Below are 19,613 nucleotides of genomic sequence, written 5' to 3'. Positions count from 1 at the left end.
ATGAAGCTTTTTTGACAATCTTAGAACACATATATGCAAGATTGAATCTCTATGGGTTTTTTTTTTACAGACTTAGAACACATATACGCATGATTAAATCACTATGAAATTTTTTGGACAGGCTTAGAACACATGTATGCATGATTGAATCACTATTAAAGTTTTTTTGAGAGCGTTAGAACACATATTTACATGATTGAATCACTATGAATTTATTTTTTTCAACCTTAGAACTCATAAATGCAAGATTGAATCACTATGAATTTTTTTTGACAGACACAGAACATATATATGCATGATTGAATCACTTTGAAATTTTTTGGCCAGGCTAAGATCACATAATTGCTTGATTGAATCACTATGAAGTTTTTTTGACAACATTAGAACACATATATGCATGATTAAATCAATTTGAAATTTTTTTGACAGCCTTAGAACACCTATATTCATGATTAAATCACTATGGAATTTTTTTGACACCCACAGAACACATATATGCATGAATGAATCACAGTGGATTTTTTTTTGACAACCTTAGAACATATATATGCAAGATTGAAACACAATGAATTTTTTTTGAGAGACTTAGAACACATATATGCATGATTGAATCACTATGATATTTTTTGGACAGGCTAAGAATACATATATGCATGATTGAATCACTATGAATTTTTTTGGAGAACGTTAGAACACATTTATGCATGATTAAATCACAAAATTTTTTTTTTGACAGCCTTAGGACACATATATGCATGATTGAATAACAATGAAATTTTTTTAAGACTTTTAGGACACAAATATGCATGATTGGATTACTATGAATTTTTTTTGACAACCTTAGAACACATATATGCATGATTGAATCACTATAATTTTTTTTTGACAGACTTAGAACACATATATGCATGATTAAATCACTATGAAATTTTTTGGACAGGCTTAGAACACCTATATGCATGATTGAATCACTATAAAAAAATTTTGACAGCGTTAGAACACATATACGCATGATTGAATCACTATTAATTTTTTAGACAGACTTAGAACACATATATGCATGATTAATTCACTATGAAATTTCTTTGACAGGCTTAAAACACATATATGCACGATTGAATCACTATGGAATTTTTTTGATAGCCTTAGAACACATAAATGCAAGATTGAATGAGTACAAATTTTTTTTGGACAACCTTATAACACATATATGCAAGATTGAATCACTATAATTTTTTTTGATAGAATTAGAGCACATATTTACATGATTGAATCACAATGAAATTTTTTGGACAGGCTAAGAACACATATATGCATGATTGAATAACTATGAAGTTTTTTGACAACGTTAGAATACATATATGCATGATTAAATCACTATGAATTTTTTTTGACAGCCATAGAACACATATAAGCATTATTGAATCACTATGGAATTTTTTTTGACAACCTTAGGACACACATATGCATGATTGAATCACTGTGGAATTTTTTTGACAACCTTAGACCACATATATGGAAGATTGAATTACTACGAAATTTTTTTGACAGACTTAGAACACATATATGCATGATTAAGTCACTATGAAATTTTTTGGACATGCTTAGAACACATATATGCGTGATTGAATCACTATAAATTTTTTTTGACTGTGTTAGAACACATATATGCATCATTGAATCACTATAAATTTTTTTTTGACAACCTTAGAACTCATATATGCTAGATTGAATCACTATGATTTTTTTTTTGCAGACTTAGAACACATATATGCTTGATTGAATCACTATGATTTTTTTTTACAGTGTTAGAACACATATATGCTGGATTAAATCACTATAAATTTTTTTGACGGCCTTAGAACACGTATATACATGATTGAATCTCAATGGAATATTTTTGACAGCCTTAGAACACATATATGCACGATTGAATCACTATGAATTTTTTTTTGACAACCTTAGAACTCATGTATGCAAGATTGAATCACTATGAAATTTTTTCCACAGGCTTAGAACACATATATGCATGATTGAAACACAACAAATTTTTTTTAACAACCTTAGAACACATATATGCAAGATTGAATCACTATACATTTTGTTTGACAACATTAGAACACATATTTGCATGATAGAATCACTATTATTTTTTTTTGACAACCTGAGAACATATATATACATTATTAAATCACAATGATTTTTTTTGATAGCCTTAGAACACATATAAGCATGAGTGAGTCACTATGAACTTTTTTTGACAGACTTAGAACACATATATGCATGATTGAATCACAACAAATTTTTTTGACACCATTAGAACACATATATGCATGATTGAAATACTATAATTTTTTTTTGACAACCTTAGAACACATATATGCATAATTGAATCTCTATCAAATGTTTTTGACAGCCTTAGAACACATATATGCATGATTGAATCACTATGCAATTTTTTTGATAGCCTTAGAACATATATAAGCATAATTGAATCACTACGCAATTTTCTTTGACAACCTTTGAACACATATATGCATGATTGAATCTCAATGAATTTTTTTTGGCAACATTGAAACACATATATGCCTGATTGAATTACTATGATTTTTTTTTATAGCCTTGGAACACATATATGCACCATTGAATCACAATGAATTTTTTTTGCCAGCCATAAGATACATATATGAAAGATTGAATCACCATGATTTTTTTTTGACAACCTTAGAACACATATATGCAAGATTAAATCACTATGTAATTTTTTTGACAGACTTAATACACATATATGCATGATTGAATCACTATGAAATTTTTAGGACATGCTTACAACATATTTATGCAACATTGAATCACTATGGAGTTTTTTTTACAACATTAGAACACATATATGCATGATTAAATCACAATCAATTTTTTTTGACAGCCTTAGAACATATATATGCTTGATTGAATCACTATGGAATTTTTTTGACAGCCTTAGAACACATATATGCACGATTGAATTCACTATAATTTTTTTTTTACAACATTAGAAAAAATATATGCATGATTGAATGACTATAAATTTTTTTTGAAAACCTTAGAAAACAAATATGCATGATTGAATCATAGTGAAATTTTTTTGGATAACCTTAGAACAAATGTATGCATGATTGAATCACTATAAATTTTTTTGACAGCATGAAAAAAAACATATGCATTATTGAATAACTATAATTTTTTTTTACAATCGTAGAACACATATATGCACGATTGAACCACTATGAAATTTTTTTGACAGCCTTAGAACACATATATGCATGATTGAATCACTGTGAATTTTTTTTGACAGCCTTAGGACACATATATGCATGATTGAATAACTATGAAAGTTTTTTGACATACTTAGAACACATATATGCCTGATTGAATTAGTATGAATTTTTTTTCACAGCATTCGAACACATATATGCATGATTAATTCACTATAAATTTTTTTGATGACCTTAGAACACATATATGCAGGATTGAGTCACTATGAAATTTTTTGGACAACCTTAGAATAAAAATATGCATGATTGAATCTTTATGAATTTTTTTGGACAGGCTTAGAACACATATATGCATGATTGAATCTCCATGAAGTTTTTTTGACAATGTTAGAACACATATATGCATGATTAAACTACTAAGAAGTTTTTTTTACAGCATTAGAATACATATATGCAAGATTGAATCACTATGGAATTTTTTTGACAGCCTTAGAACACATATTTGCTTGATTGAATCACTAAATTTTTTTTTTGATATCATTAGAACAGATATATGCATGATTGCATTAGTATAAAGTTTTTTTGACAGCCTTAGAACACATATATGCATGATTGAATCACTATGGAATTTTTTTGACAGACTTAGAACACATATATGCATCATTAAATCACCATAAATTTTGTTTGATAACCTTAGGATTCATATAAGTAAGATTGAATGACTATGAAATTTTTTAGACAGACTTGAACGCATATATGCATGATTAAATCACTATGATTTTGTTTTGACAGACTAATAACACATATATGCATGATTGAATCACTATGAAGTTTTTTTCACAATGTTAGAACACATATCTACATAATTAAATCACTATAATTTTTTTTTGACGACCTTAGAACACATATATGCAAGATTAAATCACTATGAAATTTTTTTGACACCCTTAGAACACATATATGCATGATTGAATCTCTATGGATTTTTTTTTTCACATCCTTAGAACACAAATATGCATGATTGAATCACTATGAATTTTTTTTGATAGCCTTCAAACACATATATATGATTGAATCACAACAAATTTTTTTTTACAGCAATAGAACATATATATGTGTGATTGAATCACTATAAATTTTTTTTAACAACCTTAGATGAAATGTATGCATGATAAAGTCACTATAATTTTTTTTGACAGTCTTATAGCAGATGTGTGCATGATTGAATCACTATGAAATTTTTATGAATGCCTTAGAACAAATATATGCAAGATTGAATGTCTATGATTTTTTTTTGACAGCCGTAGAACACATATATGCATGATTGAGTCACTATGAATTTTTTTTTAACGCCTTAAAACACATATATGCATGATTGAGTCGCTATAAAATTTTTTTGACAGCCTAAAAACACATATATGCAGGATTGAATCACTATGAAATTTTTTTAATAGACTTAGAACCCAAATATGAATGATTGAATAGCTATAAATTTTTTTCCATAGGCTTAGAACACATATATGCAAGATTGAATCACTATGATTTTTTTTACAGCATTAGAAGACACATTTGCATGATTGAATCACTATAATTTTTTTTTGACAAGCATAGAACACATATATACATGATTGAATCACTATAAAATTTTTTGGAAAGCCTTAGAACACATATATGCATGACTGAGTCACTATGAAATTTTTTTGCCAGCCTTAGAACACATATATGGATGATTGAATCACAATTTTGTTTTTGACAGCATTAGAACACATATATGCTTGATTGAATCACTATAATTTTTTTTTATGATCTTAGAACACATATATTCTGGATTGAATCACTATGATATTTTTTTGACAGCCTTAGAACAAAAATATGCTAGATTGAATCACTGTGAATTTTTTTGGATAGGCTTAGAGCACATATATGCATGATTTAATCACGATGAAGTTTTTTGGACAACATTAGAACACAAATTTGCATGATTAAATCACTATGAAATTTCTTGGACAGCCTTAGAACACATATGCATGATTGAATCACTATCAATTTTTTTTGATAGCCTTAGAACACATCTATATGCATGATTGATCTACTATGATTTTTTTTGGGCAATGTTAGAACACATATTTGCTTGGTTGAATCACTATGATTTTTTTTTGCAACGTTAGAACACATATTTGCAAGATTGAATCACTATGATTTTTTTTTTACAAACTTAGAACACATTTGTGCAGGATTGAAACACTAAAATTTTTTCCACAGTCTCAAAACACATATATGCATGATTAAATCACTACAAAATTTTTTTGATAACCTTAGAACACATATATGCATGATTGAATCACTATAATTTTTTTTTGACAGCGTTAGAACACATATTTACATGATTGAATCACTATAAATTTTTTTTGACTACCTTAGAACACATATATAAATGATTAAATCACAATGATTTTTTTTTATAGCCTTAGAACACATATATGCAAGGTTGAGTCACTATGACCTTTTTTTGAGAGCCTTACAACATATGTGCACGTTTGAATCACAACAAATTTGTTTGACAACATTAGAAAACATATATGCTTGATTGAATGACTATAAATTTTTTTTGACAACCTTAGAACACATATATGCATGATTGAATCACTATGAAATTTTTTTGACAGCCTTAGAACACATATATGCATGATTGAATCACTATGCAATTTTGTTGACATCCTAAGAACACATATAAGCATGATTGAATCACTACGAAATTTTTTTTGACAACCTTTGAATATATATATATATATATATATGCATGATTGAATCACTATGAAATCTTGTTGACAACGTTGGAACACATATACGCAAGATTGATTTACTATGATTTTTTTTTTATAGCCTTAAATCATATATATGCATGATTGAATCACTATGAATTTTTTTTGACAGGCTAAGAACACATATATGCATGATTGAATAACTTCAAAGGTTTTTTGACAATGTTAAAACACATATCTGCATCATTAAATAACTATAATTTTTTTTTACAACCTTGGAACACATATATGCAAGATGGAATCACTATGGAATTTTTTTGACACCCTTAGAACGCTTATATGCATGATTGAATCACAACGGATTTTTTTTTGACAACCTTAGAACACATATATGCAAGATGGAATCACTATGAAATTTTCTTGATAGCCTTCGAACACATATATTTGTTTGAATCACTACAATTTTTTTTTACAACATTAGAACATATATATGTGTGACTGAATCACCAAATTTTATTTTTTGACAACCTTGGATGCAATGTATGCATTATAGAGTCACTATAAAATTTTTTTGACTCCCGTAGAACACATTTATGCATGATTGAGTCACTATAAAATTTTTTTGACTCCCGTAGAACTCCTTTTTGCATGACTAAGTCACTATGAAATTTTTTTGATAGCCTTAAAATACATATATGCATGATTGAGTCACTATGAATTTTTTTTTGACAACCTTAAAACACATATATGCATGATTGAATCACTATAAAAAATTTTCCATAGGCTTAGAACACATAAATGGATGATTGAATCACTATGAATTTTTATTGACAGCATTAGAAGACATAATTGCATGATTGAATCACTATAAAGTTTTTTGGACAAGCTTAGAACACATATCTACATGATTGAATCACTATGAAATTTTTTGGAAAGCCTTGGAACACATATATGCATGACTGAGTCACTATGAATTTTTTTTGACAGCCTTGGAACACATATATGCATGATTAAATCACAATAAATTTTTTTTGACAGCATTAGGACACATATATGCTTGATTGAATCACTATAATATTTTTTTGACGACCTTAGAACACATATATGCAGATTGAATCACTATGATATTTTTTTTACAGCTCCAGAACAAAAAATATGCATGATTGACTCAGTGTAAATTTTTTTGGATAGCCTTAGAACACATATGTGCATGATTTAATCTCCATGAAGTTTTTTTCACAACGTTAGAACACATATATGCATTATTAAATCACTATAATTTTTTTTGGACAGCCTTAAAACACATATATGCATGATTGAATCACTATCAAATTTTTATGACAACCTTAGAACACATGTATGCATGATTGAATCACTATGAAATTATTTTGACAACCTTAAGATACATATATGCATGATTGAATCAATATATTTTATTTTGACAACATTAGATCACATTTGCTAGATTGAATCAGTATGATTTTTTTTTGACAAACTTAGAACACATATATGCATGATTGAATCACTATGAAATTTTTTCCACAGGCTTAAAACACATATATGCATGATTGCATTACTACAAAAATTTCTTGACAACCTTATAACACATATATGCATGATTGAATAACTATGATTTTTTTTGGCAACGTTAGAGCACGTATTTTCATGATTGAATCATGAATATTTTTTTGACAACCTTAGAACACATATAAACATGTTTAAATCACAATGATTTTTTTTGACAAACTTAGAACACATATGTGCATGATTGAATCACTATGAATTTTTTTCCACAGTCCTAGAACACATATATGCATGATTGAATCTCTACAAAATTTTTTTGATAACCTTAGAACACATATATGCATGATTAAATCACTATAAATTTTTTTTTACAGCATTAGAACATATATTTGCATGATGGAATCACTATAATTTTTTTTTTAAAACCTTAGAACACATATATACATGATTAAGTCACAGTCAATGTTTTTTTATAGTCTTAGAACACATATATGCGTGATTGAGTCACTATGAACTTTTTTTGACAGCCTTAGAACACATATATGCATGATTGAATCACAACATTTTTTTTGACAGCATTAGAACACATATATGCATGATTGAATCGCTATAATTTTTTTTTGACAACCTTTGAACACATATATACATGATTAAATCACAATGATTTTTTTTGACAAACTTAGAAGACATATGTGCATGATTGAATCACTATGAATTTTTTTCCACAGTCCTAGAACACATATATGCATGATTGAATCTCTACGAATTTTTTTTGATAACCTTAGAACACATATATGCATGATTAAATCACTATAATTTTTTTATAGCATTAGAACACATATTTGCATGATGGAATCACTATAATTTTTTTTTGACAACCTTAGAACACATATATACATGATTATGTCATAATCAATGTTTTTTATAGTCCTAGAACACATATATGCATGATTAAGTCACTGTGAACTTTTTTTGACAACTTTAGAACACATATACACATGATTGAATCACAACATTTTTTTTGACAGCATTAGAACACATATATGCATGATTGAATCACTATAAATTTTTTTTGACAACCTTTGAACACATATTTGCAAGATTGAATCACTATGAATTTTTTTGACAGCCTTAAAACACATGTATCCATGATTGAATCACTATGCAATTTTTTTGCCAGCCTTAGAACACATATAAGCATGATTGAATCACTACGGAATGTTTTTTGACAACCTTTGAACACATATATGCATGATTGAATCACTATAAAATCTCTATGACAACATTGGAACACATATATGCAAGATTGAAATACTATGAAATTTTTTTTATAGCCATAGAAAACATATATGCATGATTAAATCACTATGATTTTTTTTTGACAGCCTTAAGATACATTTATGCAAGATTGAATTACTATGAATTTTTTTTGACAAAACACATTGATGGAAGATTGAATCACTATGAAATTTTTTTGGACAGGCTTAGAACACATATATGCATGATTGAATCTCCATGAAGTTTTTTTGACAATGTTAGAACACATATATGCATGATTAAACTACTAAGAAGTTTTTTTTACAGCATTAGAATACATATATGCAAGATTGAATCACTATGGAATTTTTTTGACAGCCTTAGAACACATATTTGCTTGATTGAATCACTAATTTTTTTTTTGATATCATTAGAACAGATATATGCATGATTGCATTAGTATAAAGTTTTTTTGACAGCCTTAGAACACATATATGCATGATTGAATCACTATGGATTTTTTTTGACAGACTTAGAATACATATATGCATCATTAAATCACCATAAATTTTGTTTGATAACCTTAGGATTCATATAAGTAAGATTGAATGACTATGAAATTTTTTAGACAGACTTGAACGCATATATGCATGATTGAATCACTATGATTTTTTTTTGACAGACTAATAACACATATATGCATGATTGAATCACTATGAAGTTTTTTTCACAATGTTAGAACACATATCTGCATGAATAAATCACTATAATTTTTTTTTACAACCTTAGAACACATATATGCAAGATTAAATCACTATGAAATTTTTTTGACACCCTTAGAATGCATATATGCATGATTGAATCTCTATGGATTTTTTTTTTGACATCCTTAGAACACATATATGCATGATTGAATCACTATGATTTTTTTTTGATAGCCTTCTAACACATATATATGATTGAATCACAACAATTTTTTTTTATAGCAATAGAACATATATATGTGTGATTGAATCACTATAAATTTTTTTGACAACCTTAGATGAAATGTATGAATGATAGAGTCACTATAATTTTTTTTGACAGTCTTATAGCAGATGTGTGCATGATTGAATCACTATGAAATTTTTATGAATGCCTTAGAACAAATATATGCAAGATTGAATGACTATGAATTTTTTTTGGCAGCCGTAGAACACATATATGCATGATTGAGTCACTATGAATTTTTTTTGAAAGCCTTAAAACACATATGCATGATTGAGTCGCTATAAAAATTTTTTGACAGCCTAAAAACATATATATGGAGGATTAAATCACTACGAAATTTTTTTAATAGACTTAGAACACAAATATGAATGATTGAATAGCTATAAATTTTTTTCCATAGGCTTAGAACACATATATGCAAGATTGAATCACTATGATTTTTTTTTACAGCATTAGAAGACACATTTGCATGATTGAATCACTATAATTTTTTTTTGACAAACATAGAACACATATATACATGATTGAATCACTATGAAATTTTTTGGAAAGCCTTAGAACACATATATGCATGACTGAGTCACTAGGAAATTTTTTTGCCAGCCTTAGAACACATATATGGATGATTGAATCACAAACTTTTTTTTGACAGCATTAGAACACATATATGCTTGATTGATTCACTATAATTTTTTTTTATGATATTAGTACACATATATTCTGGATTGAATCACTATGATATTTTTTTGACAGCCTTAGAACAAAAATATGCTTGATTGAATCATTGTGAATTTCTTGGATAAGCTTAGAACACATATATGCATGATTTAATCTCCATGAAGTTTTTTGGACAACATTAGAACACAAATTTGCATGATTAAATCACTATGAATTTTTTTGGACAGCCTTAGAACACATATACATGATTGAATCACTATCAATATTTTTTGACAGCCTTAGAACACATCTATGCATGATTGATCTACTATGATTTTTTTTGGGCAATGTTAGAACACATATTTGCTTGATTGAATCACTATGAATTTTTTTTTGCAACGTTAGAACACATATTTGCAAGATAGAATCACTATGATTTTTTTTTGACAAACTTAGAACACATATGTGTAGGATTGAAACACTATGAAATTTTTTCCACAGTCTCAGAACACATATATGCATGATTAAATCAATACAATTTTTTTTTGATAACCTTAGAACACATATATGCATGATTGAATTACTATAATTTTTTTTTGACAGCGTTAGAACACATATTTGCATGATTGAATCACTATAAATTTTTTTTGACTACCTTAGAACACATATATAAATGATTAAATCACAATGATTTTTTTTTATAGCCTTAGAACACATATATGCAAGGTTGAGTCACTATGAACTTTTTTGAGAGCCTTACAACATATGTGCACGTTTGAATCACAACAAATTTGTTTGACAACATTAGAAAACATATATGCTTGATTGAATGACTATAAATTTTTTTTGACAACCTTAGAACACATATATGCATGATTGAATCACTATGAAATTTTTTTGACAGCCTTAGAACACATATATGCATGATTAAATCACTATGCAATTTTTTTGACAGCCTAAGAACACATATAAGCATGACACTACAACAAAGCAGTAGTTTAGCGACGACCACATTCCGTCGCTAATCCGTCGCTAACCATGTTAGCGACGGATTAGCGACAACGCAGCGACAGTATGCTTACGTCGCGAATATTTCGACGCTAACTGGCGACAGAATAATTCCGTCGCCAAGTCCGTCGCTAATTGCGACAGAATAACGAGCGCTATATTCCGTCGCCAATCCGCCGGTACTAAACGGCGACCACGGCGTGGCGACGGATTTAATTCCGTCGCTAAGCCGTCGCTAAGCCGTCGCTAGATTAATATGAATAGCGACGGAATCATCCGTCGCTAATCCGTCGCAAAAACGAAAAAAAATCAAAAAAAATTTATTTAAAAATTAATTACCGAGAACTGTACAATTTATATTTCCTGTACAATTTATATTTCCTGTAAATAAAAAATAAACCACACAAAAAAATTCATATAACAAGTATCTATAATAATTAATCGTTCCACCTTAAAACTAAGAAGTTTAATTATTTACAATTCAACAATTACAATTAGGAAAAATAAAAAAAATAGAACTTCTTCAACACAGTCCTCTAATCATCGCCAAGATTTTGTGCGTCTTCTTGTTCATTGTCTTTATCTGTCCCTTCAGCTCCACTACCCTGATTATCGCTAGCAGCCTACACAAGAAAAGAACAGTCAGTATTGATAAACAAAATATAATGAAATAAATTACACACTATATGTGATTCTATCATGTGCTCATGTGTGATCTAAGGCAATAAAAAAACTCTATATGTGATTCTATCATGCTCATATGTGTGCTAAGGCAGTCAAAAAATTGAATATGTGATTATAGCATGTTCATATGTGTTCTAAGGCATATAAAAAAACTCTATATGTGATTCTACCATGCTCAGATGTGCTTTAAGGCAGGCAAAAAACTATATATGTGATTCGATCATGCTCGTATGTGTGCTAAGGCGGTAGAAAAATTGAATATGTGAATATAGCATGCTCATATGTGCTCTAAGGCAGGCAAAGCAACTTTATATGTGATTCTATCATGCTCATATGTGTGCTAAGGCAGTAAAAAAATTGAATATGTGATTATAGCATGTTCATATGTGTTCTAAGGCATCTAGAAAAACTCTATATGTGATTCTACCATGCTCAGATGTGCTTTAAGACAGTCAAAAAAACTATATATGTGATTATACCTGAGAAGGACCTGGAATCGAAGATCCCCTATCCTGAACAGCGGCCTTGATCTCATTTCGGAGAAAGGGGGCGACGGTGTATTGGAAGTAGTTATTCAGTGATTCATTAATGATCTCGCGTACATCATCACCGGAAAGAATAGTCGGCTGCTTGGAGCTTATGTCGGCGCAAGAAGTCGGTGAGCCGTAACTGGAAGAACCAATAATTGGTGAAGTGTTCATATTACTCCCAAACCCGAACACGCGACCTTTTTTGGGTTCACCTGCTGCAGTCACCCATGCTGTAGGATCAAATGATGGATGCTGAGTAGCGTCTTCGCCATATCGCTCTACCATCTGTTGCTCATATGCCTCCTACAAAATAATGTTTAAAGTATTCATTAATAATTAATGATAACATTATGATAGCATGCATATATATTGCAATGATTATTAATAGAATTAATACATACCGTTGTCGTTCTCGCCTTCTCTGATACGAAGACTCCCGTGGTCTTCCGTTTATGTGTTTCTACAAACACATCCTTATATGGTACACTGCCTCCTTTTTCTGCTTCCTGCGAAGTTAAATGACAAAAGATTTAGTACACAAATTTGCAACAATACTTATAAAATTAATATTATATATTGATGAGTTACCATTTTCTTTAGGTGGCTCCCAAATGTCTTAGATCCACCTGTGTGTAGATGGGCTTCGGGCATCTTCGATCGATTTTGTGAAGCCTTCGCAGAGCGATTTTTAAATGCAGCTCCCGCCCACATATCGCACATTTCATCCCAGTAATCTCTCCTGATAGTAATAGGACCATGGCCCTTCCACAGTAATGGATCATCTACTACGCCAGATGCTTTTTTTGCTGCAGTCTTCATAGTGTGCAGCATGTCTGCAAATCGATTGGCAGCCACCTTCTGCCACAACTTCCTTGCATCATTTTCTTCCACCGTAGTTGCAAAGCGATTCGAAGCCTACAAATATTTTCAGAAAGTTAGTAGACATTGCTTAAATAAATTAAATATGAAACACATTAACTATGAGGAACAACTGTATACCATGAATGAGGACCATAATCTGTCTAACACCTCCTTTGGGTACTCTTTCCATTGAGCAACTGGTCCTGGTAGATGTTGAAGAAGTGAATTTCTAATCTCCCGTACTACTTCTTGTGGCTCAAACCTCGTGCTGCACATGAATTGTTACACAGTAAATATCAATATAAAATATTTAAAAGATATGCAATAATTGAAAACAAAATACTTACGGTCGATTATCGATATACACTATTCGAATGAGTCTTCTTGTGCCAGCCTGAGAAGACCTTGTTTCCTGTGTTGGCTGTTGACTTGTGCGATCAACTGGTGTAGGTGGGTCGTGTACAGGCGCAACATCATCTGTAAAAAAATATATTAGAAATTCTCAGAATGTGCATTTCAACTAATCAAGCATCTAATTAGTTATATGATATACCTATCACAGGAGCCCGTAAAGATGAAGGTTGAGCCTGGCTACTACTGGATGAGCGACCACTATAACCTCCACGAACCATATTCTAACAAATAACATATGTCATACAATACATTCAAATAATTCACATCAAGTATTACAATGCATTCAAGTCATTCACATCAAGCATTGCAATGCATTCAAATAATTCAAATCATTGACATCAAGTATTGCACTAATTCAAATCATTCGTTAATTGCATAAATTATAATACATTCAGATAATTGAAATCATTCACATCAAGTATTACAATGCATTCGAATCATTCGTATCAAGTATTACAATACATTGAAATAAAATTTTTAATCATTCACACCAAGTATTGCAATACAACTCACATCAAGTATTACAATGCATTTAAATAGAGGTTTGTAGTATAAGATTTTGCTCACTAGCTTGAGAATTCTTCCTCGTCACTAGTTTGACTTTCTTCTTCTTCTTCTTCTTCTTCTTCTTCTTCTTCTTCATTGTTTGCCCATCCACTTGGTACATCATTTGGATCACATTCCTCTATGAATGTTTCATCAGCCAATGGAGATATGACATGCATATCATGCGCAACATCGTGACCATAAGCGAAGTCACAGACATCATCTGATTGATAGTAATCACTGTCTTCAGCTAACTCATCTTCCTGTAACTGATCATACTCGGCGTATAGTTTGGATTTCACCTTGCAAACTGTCCACCATTCATTTCTATCTGACTTTTTTATACTCGGATATGAAGTATAATAAACTTGTTGAGCTTGCGAGGCTAATATGAATGATTCATATGTTCCAAACCTGGATTTATGATTCACCTCCACAATGCCTGAAGCTTTGTCGAGTCTTGTTGCAGTTGGATCAAACCAATGACACTTGAATACCGTAACCCTGTTATTCATGCCTAAGTAAGTCAACTCCATTATTTCCTCTATAACACCGTAGTAATCATGTTCATTTTCACCGTAGCTGCTACCCTTGACACACACGCCACTATTTATCGTTGATTTGTTTATACCGTAGTCTTTTGTATGGAATCGATAACCATTTACGATATACCCGTTGTAGCATTGCACAACTTTGGTCGGACCATTTTCTAAATCACATATTCCTTGATCTTTAACATCACCATTGCGAACCTACGCACAAACATAAACAATGATTGTGATCACGATCAATTAAGTAACTTAGTGTTGTTTATAAGTACAAAATTTATGTTAGCTTCTTTACCAACTGTTTCAACCACTCCACAAACTTAGTTTCACGTTTTTTTTGTACTTCTGCATCAGTGAGATGTGAAACTTCATTTCGCAACTCTAGATCAAATCGTCTGCAAACCACAAATACTTATATTACCGAGTCATGTATCCACATATAGAACATAAAAGGATTTATAATTGAGTTGCATATACATATACTTACTCGATGTATGGGTCGATCGCTGAGCAATTAAAAAGAATATAGATGTGTGCTGCATCTTGCTCTCGATCTGTCAATAGCCTTGATCGGCAACTACCAAATGCATGCCCAAGTGGTTGAAATATCGACAGCTTGTCAGCTACATATACTATGTCAAATAATAACAAGAATTTTGATGCATGCATTGATAACTTAATATTTTCATGTGCAAACTATTAATGACATGATACAATCATTTGAAGCATGCTTTTATTATAAAATTTCACATGGAAGTCAAAATCAAATTGAAAGTAACTACATGCAAGCATGGATACAATTACATCAAACATTGCAATACATCATAATCATTCATATCAAATAAATGGCAAACATGTACCTGCAGCAAACACACTTCAATATCTCACTAACTACTACCATGCTTAGCATGGACTCCGTACTCCAAAAATAAGAACACTTCCATATTTCTACATTAAAATCATGCTCAGCATGATCTCCGAACTCCAACAAAGCAGTCCTAGATATCAACAACTAAGTGAGTGTGTGAACAATAAAGTGCTGCATTCAATAAATTAAATAACATGTGATACGTTTGCATCACTTACTCACCACGGGTATTTACCCGATTTGCATTGTTTTTGTCATTTACTTACCACAGGTGGCCGAGCACGAGTTGGTTCCGTTGAAAAATCTTCACAAAAACAAAACAAATTAAGTAACAAACTAACTAATCATGAAACAAGATGAAACACTAACTAAAAAAATTAAAACAAATTAAAACAACTCTAACTAATTGAAAGAAGAGAAAAGAAAAATAGTATATATGTTAAACCAAATCTAACTAGAAGATGCTAATTTAACAAACCAGCTATAACATGTTGAACCAGTCGACTAACATAAAGTCATAGACAATTTCTAATCTGAACTACTTAGCAAAGGAATAGTAAATCAATCAATTAGTTTACTAGAAAAGATGTGAACTCCGTTTAACCACCACTATCATAAAGAATTCAAATAGCTCTAATCTAACTAACTGATTGTGAGAACATTAAATACCAATCTATCTAAGAAAAATATAATTATAAAAGACTAATAGATTGAAATACTCTAACTAACCAGATTTCAAGAAAACAAATTGAAGTAAAACTAACTACCAGTAGACATTAACAAACTAACAAATTGAACAACATGGACAACTTGTATATATACATTACAAAAAAAATTTCAACTTAAAATCCATATGGACAACATATATGCAAACTACACTTAAAACCATATGGACATCTTATATACACATATTACAAACTTTTTTTCAAGCTAATCACATGGACAACATAGGGATCACATAATAACTTTTTTTTTTTTTAAAAAGAGATCACATGGGCAGCATAGTTATCCATAACAAAAATTCTTTTCAAAACAGATCACATAGGCAACGTAGGTATCTCATAACAAATTTTTTTTCTTCAAACAAACACATAGGCAACATAGTATTCCTACTAAAGATTTTTTTTTTCAAACTGATTTACATAGGCAGCATATGCATTAAAAAACAGATTTTTTTGAAACCAATTCACATAGACAGCATAATATATCTCATAACAGATTGTTTTTTTCAAAAGCAATACACATCGGCAGCATGTTATTCCTACTACAGATTTTATTTTTCAAACGATTCATATAGGCAGCATAGGCATTCAAAAACAGATTTTTTTTTTTTTGACAAGTCACTTAGGCAGCATAACGCAGGGGGTCGACCCCCCCTGCCGGAAAGCACGGCAGGGGGTTAACCCCCCTGCCTTTCCGGCAGGGAAGGGGGTTAAACCCCCTGCCTTTCCGGCAGGGAAGGGGGTTAAACCCCCTGCCGGAAAGGCAATTCCGGCATGGGGGGTTGACCCCCTGCCGTGCCTTTACGGCAGAGGGGTCGACCCCCTGCGTTTCCGGCAGGGGGTCGACCCCCCATGCCTTTCCGGCAGGGGGTCGACCCCCCCTGCCGGAAACGCAGGGGGTCGACCCCCCCTGCCGGAAAGCACGGCAGGGGGTTAAACCCCCTGCGTTCCCGGCAGGGAAGGGGCGTACCCCCTGCGTTTAGAAGAAGAAGAAGAAGAAGAAGAAGAAGAAGAAGAAGAAGAAGAAGAAGAAGAAGAAGAATATTACCTGCGCGTCGCCGGACGGTGGCGGGAGGTTGACGGGTAGCGGCAGCTGGCGAGCGGCGGAAGAAGAAGAAGAAGAAGAAGAAGAAGAAGAAGAAGAAGAAGAAGAAGAAGAAGAAGAATATTACCTGCGCGTCGCCGGACGGTGGCGGGAGGTTGACGGGTAGCGGCAGCTGGCGAGCGGCGGCCGGACGGTGGCGAGAGCCGACGGGCGGCGGGAGGGAGCAATACAGCGAAACAGGGAAAAGAGAAAGAGGGATGGGATTAGGGATTTATGCGACATTTAGCGACGGCTTAGCGACGGAATTTTTCCGTCGCTAAGCCGTCGCGAAACCAAAATACCAAAAAAGCGACGGAATATATTCTGTTGCTACTCCGTCGCTAATTAGCGACGACAGAGTTCCCTCTCTAAATCCGTCGCTAAAATGGTGTTCTTGTAATAAAAAGTAGCGACAAAAACATGCAGCCGCTAATCCGTCGCTAAGTAGCGACAGATTAGCGATAAAAGTCGTTTCCTCGCTAATCCGTCGCGAATTAGCGACAGATTCTATCTCTAGCTAATCTGTCGCTAAGTAGCAACGGGAAAAATCCGTCGCTAATTTCCGTCGCTAATTAACAATTTTCTTGTAGTGTGATTGAATCACTACGGATTTTTTTTTGACAACCTTTGAATATATATATATGCATGATTGAATCACTATGAAATCTTGTTGACAACGTTGGAACACATATACGCAAGATTGATTTACTATGAAATTTTTTTTATAGCCTTAAATCATATATATGCATGATTGAATCACTATGAATTTTTTTTTACAGCCTTAAGCTACATATACGAAAGATTGAATCACTAAAAAATCTTTTTGACAACCTTAAAACACATTGATGCAAGATTGAATCACTATGAATTTTTTTTGATAGACTTAGAACACATATATGCATGATTGAATCTTCACAAAATTTTTAGGATAGGCATAGAACACATATATGCAAGATTGAATCACTATGAAGTTTTTTTGACAATGTTAGAACACATATGTACATGATTAAATCACTATTAATTTTTTTTTGACAACATTAGAAAAAACATATGCATGATTGAATGAATATAAAGTTTTTTTGACAACCTTACAACACATATATGCACGATTGAAGCACTATGAAAATTTTTTGACAGCCTTAGAAAACATATATGCATGATTCAATCACTCTGAAATTTTTTGGACAGCCTTAGAACACATATATGCATGATTGAATCCCTATAATTTTTTTTGACAGCATTAAAAAAAATATATGCATGATTAAATAACTATAATATTTTTTTGACAATCGTAGAACACATATGCACGAATGAACCACTATGAGATTTTTTTGATAGCCTTAGAACATATTTATGCATGATTGAATCACTGTGAATTTTTTTTGACAGCCTTAGAACACACATATGCATGATTGACAATGTTAGAACACATTTATGCAAGATTAAATCACTAAGAATTTTTTTTTACTGCATATGACCACATATATGAAAGATTGAATCACTGTGGAATTTTTTTGATAGGCTTAGAACACATATGTGCTTGATTGAATCACTAATTTTTTTTTTTGATAGCATTAGAACACATATATGCATGATTGAATCACTATGAAGTTTTTTTGACAGCCTTAGAACACATATATACCAAATTGAATCACTATGGATTTTTTTTGAATCACTATAAATATTGTTTGAATCACTATAAATATGTGTTCTAATGGATGATTGAATCACTATAAATATTGTTTGATAACCTTAGGACACATATATGTAAGATTGAATGACCATGAAATTTTTTTGACAGACTTAGAACACATATATGCATGATTGAATCACTATGAATTTTTTTTGACAGGCTAAGAACACATATATGCATGATTGAATAACTTCAAAGGTTTTTTGACAAT

At 31.4% G+C, this 19,613-nt stretch overlaps 1 long non-coding RNA gene across 1 annotated transcript; it reads right to left on the bottom strand.

The window, feature by feature from the left end:
- Window positions 1-11,885: 11,885 nt before the first annotated feature.
- LOC149826825 (uncharacterized) lies at window positions 11,886-16,218 on the bottom strand. Its single transcript, XR_016435109.1, has 2 exons — window positions 16,170-16,218; window positions 11,886-12,075 (listed from the first exon to the last, which is right to left on the bottom strand). It is a non-coding gene; the product is annotated as an uncharacterized LOC149826825 (long non-coding RNA).
- Between the last annotated feature and the right edge of the window lie 3,395 nt (window positions 16,219-19,613).

Source organism: Nuphar pumila, chromosome 10, assembly GCF_984573655.1.
Source record: "Nuphar pumila chromosome 10, dmNupPumi1.hap1.1, whole genome shotgun sequence".
NCBI lineage: Eukaryota > Viridiplantae > Streptophyta > Magnoliopsida > Nymphaeales > Nymphaeaceae > Nuphar > Nuphar pumila.
The sequence above is the reverse complement of the archived record's forward strand: the minus strand, read 5'-3'. Positions and strand labels throughout refer to the sequence as shown.